At 33.1% G+C, this 6,000-nt stretch overlaps 1 protein-coding gene across 3 annotated transcripts in view; it reads left to right on the top strand.

Annotated features, from left to right (window-relative positions):
* Positions 1-296: 296 nt before the first annotated feature.
* The window catches only part of LOC142351944 (uncharacterized), a 28,472-nt gene continuing 22,768 nt past the window's right edge, over positions 297-6,000 (top strand). Inside the window, exon 1 of one of the 3 annotated variants that reach the window (XM_075404220.1) lies at positions 297-366. The gene's annotated coding sequence lies outside the window, so the exon portion shown is untranslated. The remainder of the gene's footprint in view (positions 367-6,000) is intronic. The other 2 variants (XM_075404221.1, XM_075404222.1) reach the window with 2 other exon arrangements.

The raw sequence follows: 6,000 nt of genomic DNA, 5'->3' as shown, positions 1-6,000 counted from the left end.
CCCCAGAAGCATGTGCCATATTTTTACATAATTAATTGCTATGTAATGGCACGTGCTTTGTAGCTTGGGGCGCATAACGTACTGGTGGGGGGGGGGGGGGGGTGGGCACAAACGGAAAAGATCCCATTTTCTAATAAGCTGTTATTTGGTTATAAAAAAGTTTTATTATGCATTAAAAGTAGGTATGATCGCGGTTTGAAAGAGCCCAATATGTGAGAATGGTCTATTAGAGCCCATTCGTTTTATATTCGTCATTGGCAGCAAAAGTGATAGCACAACCTGTTCAAATATGGGCTTATAATCGGATATTTTTCAGATTTGATTTGACTGATTATCTTTCTAGACGGACGTCAACAAATTAAAGCGGTAAGCTGCAATTCCTTCTATTTTTAGCGGATCCTTTTCGGTTTGCCTCGAACACGGCTAAGATGCAGATATTAGTTGCAACGTCCATTCCTGGAATCTAAATTGCATCGACGAGTCTAGCAAAGCCAACGACGTAATAATAATGGAAAGATTTTTTTTAGATATAATAGTGATCTAAGAAAAAATAAAACGAGTTTCGATTGTATCTGTCGAGTTCATCTTCCGGGTTACCGAATTTCTTACTTTGAAGATCTTAAGTTATCTACAATTGTTTAAAAACAATTTACCAACTGCTAATAGTAAAGTGCATTTACAAAAGGTTGAAGAGGTTCGATATCGTAGATTGCCTACGCTATAAAACTGCCTTTAAGTTCTCTGATCGACATCGAGAAATTACGTTGTAAGTACCGAAAGAAAACTTTTGAAAACGGAAAAATGTCTAAGATTGGTTTAAAATCTAACATTGCTCGTGATTTCATAGTTGCAGTGTTGGATGTATCTTAAGGAAAAGCTCTGAAAAAATGAATTTGATGTTAATATAAATGAAGAAAACTGTTTGGGACTTAAAGACTAGGAAATTGATTGTGAAGGAAATTGATTGTGGAAAAAGAAAATTGGGAAAATATATTAAAATTATGTAGGCGCTGTTTAAAAACTATCCTGGCGCTGGACAAACAGCCTTTTAAACCATTCTCTATTCCAGGGAACCAACAAGTATAACCGTTTCAAATAAAGCTGCTGCTCACTAGAGGTAACAGTTTCGAGATCAGATTTCCAATGATAACGAATTGCTCATCAAAAGCTGAAATTTTTATTGCTTCAATTCAGTCGAATGGCTGTCAAGAGAAACGGGGAACGAATTATCTTGAACGACATGAAGAAGCTAGTTTTAGCTTTGTCTACGGGTATGTCAATGCTTGACAGAATTCCGACCCCGCTCGTAAAATTTTCAGTGCTCGTAAAATTTTCAGTAAAAAATCTGAAAATTTTCAGTAAAATTTTCAGATTTTTCCTCGGGTTCTTAAATGAAAGTTATTAAACGTTAGATTGAAGAGCATGCTCGTAGAATTTGTAAATTCAAATGCAACAACCTTTATAAAAGTTACAAATGAACGTTAATTTAGAGCCGCGAAGCGTTTTTTTTTTTACGTGACTTAGCAGCTTTCCTTGTTACAATTGATCGTTATATTCTTCTTCTTGAAGTTAGCGTAAAATTCTGCTTCTTTTTAGAGCATCTTTGGTAAATTCCAGAACGCATTGCTTAAAGATGTGTTGCCTTCGGAGTAAAAAAAATAAAATGCGGTACCACACTGTTTTGTTTTAGCCCCCTCATTTTTACCTGTTTTTTTTTACGATCAGAGCTCCTTTTTGAACGGCCGCAAGATAGCTTTTTATTCATATCATGCAGATTGTACCGATTTGCTTTGCATATAAAACGGAGTTGCAGGAAGTTTTCAATTTGACACTAAGTACGTTATAGAAGTGGTTTAGTAGTAACAAACTTCGATTGACTATTATGAAGAGTTCAGTAAAGTGTCGCATTTTTTAAATGCAGATCTCCAACTCCTTATGGATTTAAATTCCTCGAGTATTGTAAGAATTCCTCGCCTTTGCTTGGCTTGGCTATTGTAGCTCACTTTATTAGGGTTGAGTTGCGATGCTAACTGAGGACTTAAAACGGAGTTGTCACTCGGAACATCATCGTGAAGTCTAAAACAACTACTTGTTACGCAAGCTGAAATGTGCGCATTCTAAAGTACTACTTTTTGCCACCATTATCTCGACCAAGGTCCTGAGTATTTTAGCTCTTTTGTCTCTTAATGATAAAAAGACATGAAAACATAAAAACGATTCATACAAGATTCCACCTGATATATAAATTTTATATGCGAATTAACTACAGCCAGTTTTTGAATAGCATAGCAATTACACTTTATGATGGCAATATAAGAAAAAAAAATCGGAAATTTCAGATGTTGAATTTCATACAATTGTTTTGAAATTGTTGAAGTTCCCCATTTTTTGGCCTGCAATGTTCTTGAAATTCAAACTACTGAGCGCCTCGTGACTTGTGAGATCAAATTTAAACTTGTTAAGGGAATCAATGGAAATTTTTCAAAAATATTTCTATATTTGGTAGAAGATAAAATAATTGTATAGAACGTTGAGTTTTCATCAGCAAAATTTCTCGGTTTCAATGATTTCGAAGAGTCAACATGCCGATGCCGTTCTTTCAGAAAAAAATCGGACAAAAACTATTTATGAGGGTCGAAAGATTTGCGAAATGGACACATTTGTGCGTTTGTCATAAAAGATTAGTGAATACTTTTGCTTCAAGGATGCATTTTCTAGAAAATTGTAGAAGTGAATGGGATTGTGTCAAGCGCTGCCATTTGCGCTATACTCAACTCTCCGGCACTCAAAAGATTTTGAGGAAGTAATAATGTTTGAAATGGTCAATACAAGTTTTTGAAGATATACACGCCTTCTAGGTAGAAGGTACGCAATCTAATATTACCATTAGCACAACTGCTCAGAATATTCGTAATAGGACATCAAAAATTATAGAGATAACAATGTAAAATAGCTGAAATTGCATCTTTTTGCTTCAATTAGTTCTCCGATAAATATTTTTAGTCAAAATAATTGATTTTTCAACCTATCAAAAAATTTTTTTCCGGATTCCTGATAAAATGTCTTCGACTTCATCTCATAGAAACTACTTTGGTAATCTTTTCGAAACAAAATTACTTAATTTGGTAATTTTTTTCTTCAACCAAAAGTTCGTTAATTGCCGGGACATATACTGAAAGCACTGTTTTCGTAAATTGGAATCGAAAAAGTTAATCTTAAAAGGGTGCTAAAAAAATTCCGCTGAAATAATTAGCTCAAATCGGAAGTTTTTGAGACACCACCCATTAGTTTCTCATTAGTTAATTATATTTTGTAAAAATCCAGGAGTTAAAGCTATAGTTGACCTCTTTTTCCGCTACTAAGTCTGGACTTTAAAGTGATAATAAAATTCAATGGAGTCTCCTACCACTGAAAAATTGCTTAAAAATTGGTTTGTTAGTTGTTAGAGTAACTAAACTCCTGGCGTGATCTTATTTTTTTAGCTAATAAGCAAAGATCGATGGTTGGGACTACAAAACCCGTCCAACAAGAGTGATTAATGCTCTCCGGGAAATATTAAAAAATAACATGATGCCTTTTAGTTTTAAAATTATGAACTAGCTGTCGATATTGATATTTTTGATAGATAAGAGTTGACAGCTTCAAAAGATTGCTGGAGTTATAATTTGATTTTTGATTTTTATAACCGAAATTTATGCAACCTGAACTACAGGTTAAAACAGACGATGAACACAGCGAAACACATCTGCGTGAAACAGGAATTTTTTTAAAGCAGTTTGATTAGGCAATCAATATATGTGATTACTTTGAGCGTACTTTTTTTTAAATTTGTAATTTATTCGTTGTTGAGCCGGAAGCAGTTTTCCAACAGAATTTGATGAGCTCTGCTGTATCGTAAATTTGTGCTGTCGGTTGAAGAATTGATATTTGATCGCTTAAACAAAGTTATGGAACATCAGGGACTGCTCTTTTTCTAACCATAAAACAATTAGAGGTAAATCAGAACATTTGTTGAATCTGCTTTAAAGTAGTTTTTGTTTTTGAGTTTGATTCAGCTATGAAAATGTAATAATCACCTGTTGTCAAAGATGGTACGATCTTTAACCTATCACGTTTACAATTTCTGAAATCAAGGCTTATTGACGTGACCTACATCTTTTTAAGCAGTTGATACAACCTTAACAAAGAAAACTTCAATTCTTCATTATTATTTTATTATTATTATATTATTATTGTTGTTGTTGTTGTTGTTATTATTATTATTATTATTATTATTATTATTATTATTATTGTTATAATTATTATTATTATTTTTATTATTATTATTGTTATTATTATTATTGTTATTATTGTTATTATTGTTATTATTATTATTATTATTATTATTATTATTATTATTATTATATTATTATTATTATTTATTATTATTATTATTATTATTATTATTATTATTATTATTATTATTATTATTATTGTTATTATTAATAGCCGCACAGCGATAGCTGGGGCTATTATTGGCCTTCTCTTGGTTTTTTTTTATTTCTTCGTCATGATTTTTGTTACGACCATATGACGTCACAGCGATTTTTTGTTCATTCGTTCATGCAATTTCAACTGAAGTGCGTGTGTGACGTCATTTTTCTCTCTTAGTGGAGCGAGTTTTTTTGTTCATTCGCGTGATTCAATTTTTGGTCACACTTGACCTACCTCACTCTAAAAAATGACTTTCTCAATTTGAAATTGACTTTTATTTACTTTAATTCAAAGAGATAAGGTCAAATGGGTGTGTCACTCTAAATGAAGGTTATTTGAGACCAGCTAATAGAGGCAGCAATAACTTTACAGATTTTTAATCAAAATATAACAGATCAGCCTTCAATGACAAGACGATTTTTTTGGTCTGTCTTTTTTACTGTTTTTTTTTAGACTGCCGATCTACGAATCTATTGTGGCTATTTTCTGGCAATCTGCCAGCTATGTTTATTATTGTTATTATTATTATTATTATTGTTATTATTATTATTGGTTTAAGCTTCATTTGAAATCTCGACAGTGCCGGCAAATTAAAACTGTTGTCAGTTTTCGCCTGAATAAAATGGTAGATGGTATATGTTCCAACTCAAAAGATCTTATTCCACTCAACATCGACGGCATGCGAGAGCGAACGTCTTTCAAACTTAGAGCGAAATTTGGGAACAATTAAATTGGAAACATTGAGGCCTTGTAACCATCGTGTTTCGTTTCAATCGTTCCGATAAATATAGTGTGAGTTTGCCAGGCTAATGTAAGAAGCGATACGCATACAATAAGATTTCAACCCAATGCGTTGCCTAATTGGCGACCAGTTTAGTTGCTTCAGGTACGACGAGGTGTTGTTGAAGGTGACAATCGAGTTAATTATTCCTTGAAGTTTTGCTACCAAAAACTGTGGCAGACCGTGATAAAGCGAGTTACTGTAGTCAATACCTGATAAAACTAAAAGTCCAATTAACTCAATTAGAACTGATGTTTTAACTTGGTATTGAATTGACCACACTTAATGGAGATAATAAAATGAATTCGAAGGAACAAAGGTGACGTGGTCGGATGGTGAACAAAGCTGAGGGATGCAGAGTAAGTTGACGATCAATACAACAGCCTAGAATTTTACCTGTTCAGTGTAGTCACCATCTTCTGGCAGACGTAAAAGATCATGTTCAACACTTTTAAATTTCCGAATAATCATATACTCACTCTTATCCGCATTCAATTTAAATTTTGCCTTGCTGAACCAAAATTCAATCGAAGTCAAAATATCATCAAACATCCATTGACATAGGGTCGAATCGAATACAAAATAAAAAACGGTATCATCTGCGTAGAAATGTTAATTTTTAGTTCATTCAGCTTATCATCTACAGGCAGCATGTAACAAGAAAAAAAGTAAAGGCCCAAAAACCGAACCTTGTGGCATAACATCAACAGAAATACATCTATAATTACTTGTTGAGAACGATTTGA

The sequence above is a fragment of the Convolutriloba macropyga genome, chromosome 13 (genome assembly GCF_964194025.1).
Source record: "Convolutriloba macropyga chromosome 13, txConMacr16.3, whole genome shotgun sequence".
In the NCBI taxonomy this organism is placed as follows: Eukaryota; Metazoa; Xenacoelomorpha; order Acoela; family Convolutidae; genus Convolutriloba; species Convolutriloba macropyga.
Note: the sequence above shows the minus strand (reverse complement) of the source record. Positions and strands in the feature narration are given on the sequence as shown.